Below are 2,374 nucleotides of genomic sequence, written 5' to 3'. Positions count from 1 at the left end.
GATTCTAGCAAACAACTTAGGCAGTTTCACAATTTCGATCAATCACAGTTAATTCCGATTTCATTCAACTTCAAATCATGAGTATCAAGCATGTTCATATTAACATCAAGAACAGGAAATCAGATTATTATAAAAACATACCGAATCATAAATCAGCTATCATGCATCCTACCCGGTTTGCATACATTCAGACTATCAACCCATCCGAATTATTCCTCATCACACAAACATACATATAACCGATTTCATGTCAAGTAACCGTATATCTTAATCATTCATGAGAACCGATTAACAATCCAATTATCATCAACATTCAACCAATATTACTAGCATACACCCTAGTTACATCGCCTAACGAATGATAGCAATCACATGATATCACAAATAATCCAAAAACATAACATCATCACTAACCGGATGAAGGTAGAGGATCGATTCGTTTCACAAGCTTCAAAGTGTGTGTGTGTGCCGTCGGGTTCCAAGCAAGCCGAGAGAGAGAGGAAAACTTCTAGGGTTTGTGTGTGTTTTTGTGTTTGTGACAACTAACCAAAACCTATCCCCAACTATGGGATTTACACGGTTAAAGGGGAGTGGGCCGAACCCACATGGGCTGCCCTAATAACCCGTGTGCAAAGTATAAGGCCCGAATGGGCTTGTGCGAGTGTGGGTGTGTTGTGCGGTCCGATTCATACATGTACAAATAGTAAACATCAAGCACATAACACAACATTTGTTCAATTAATATGATCACGTAATCACACTAGTTCGATGGTTACACGTAATGTACGAGACGGTAAAGTACGAGTTGTCACATTAAGCGCGTAGAAGGTTTGAACAAGCTTACGGACCGTAAGGGTTAAGTCCTGCCATAATCAAAATTTTGAGAATTTACATGTTTATTCCTTGGACTTTAGCCATTTGGCACTGTTAGTCCCTCTCCTTTCTCGTAGTTGGGATTAGTCGGAGATTCGGGACGCGTTTCAGATAACGCACAATAATAATAATAATCTTTCTTTCCTTCCTAGAATCGGGATTAGTCGGAGATTCAGAACACGTTTCAGTTAACGTTCAGTGTAGGTCCTTCCTCCTTCCACATAATCTGGATTAGTTGGAGGTTTCTCCCTCTACGTAGTCGGGATTAGTTGGAGAATTGGACACGTGTCGTCACATAATTGGACGGAATTTTCGGGGTGTTACAACTTACAACCCGGTGTCGGTTACCCATACCAACAACCACCGGTACAATCTCAACATAATCAGATCCAGAACCCTTAATTCAATTTTCCCCAAATTTATCTTGGTTCATGGTTCATGTTTTCAATTTTACCCGCCGGATGAAGGTAAGGAGTTTGTCAAGATACTTTCTTGTTTCTACTCTCTTCTACCACTTTCTTGACACCCATTTGTTGTATTTGTCTTGAAAGTAAGGTGTGTATGGTATCATCTTTACCTCCGGCGAGAGAGAGAAAACAGATCCCAAGTCTGCGATGGTGTGCGGGGTGTAACGGGGCGTGCGGCAAGGTAGCGTGGTGCGGCTGTGATGGTGTGCGGGGTGGAACTGCTGACGTGGCGGCACGGCTGCAACGTCTTGGCCAAGACGTAGAGGACGACGACGTCCTTGTGCAAACGGTCTGGAGGGCCGACGCCGGGGGTCGACGGGGCAAGTACTGAGTAGCCTTACTACTTAGATAACTTAGGCCAGCATATACTTTCATCTCTTGTTTCACAATAGAACTTAAACTCCCAACTAATATATCTAGGGCTGTAAACGAACCGAACGAACACGAACAAGGCCTTGTTCGTGTTCGTTCGTTAAAAATATTATGTGTTCACGAACGGTTCATGAACACTTAACGAACGGGATTTTTTGTTCGTGTTTGTTCGTTAAGGAAATGAACGTGTTCATGAACGGTTCACGAACACAAACGAACACAGATAAAATCGACGAAGTTCAGTTGTATTTTTCGATGTGAATAATAAGAAAGAAAGGTAGAGGTAGGGTTTTCTAGTTTATTTGTTTGGGTAATGAGATAAATAAGAATTAAGGAATATAAAAGGTTTAAATAAAATAAATAAATGCTAAAAAAATATTTAGTGAACAACATAAACAAACGAACATGAACGAATGTTCATGAACACGTTACCGAACGTTCATGAACGCAATTGAACGAACGAGACAGTTGTTCGTGTTCGTTCATTTAACTAATCGAACGGAATTTCTTGTTCGTGTTTGTTCATTAACTAAACGAACGAACGTAAACGAACTTCCCGCCGAACGGTTCACGAACTGTTCGCTGAACGTTCGGTTCGTTTACAGCCCTAAATATATCACAATAAAATTTTAAAACTTTACTAGAACTAAACTATCTTATTT

Source organism: Helianthus annuus, chromosome 5 (genome assembly GCF_002127325.2).
Source record: "Helianthus annuus cultivar XRQ/B chromosome 5, HanXRQr2.0-SUNRISE, whole genome shotgun sequence".
Taxonomy (NCBI): domain Eukaryota; kingdom Viridiplantae; phylum Streptophyta; class Magnoliopsida; order Asterales; family Asteraceae; genus Helianthus; species Helianthus annuus.
The sequence above is the reverse complement of the archived record's forward strand: the minus strand, read 5'-3'. Positions refer to the sequence as shown.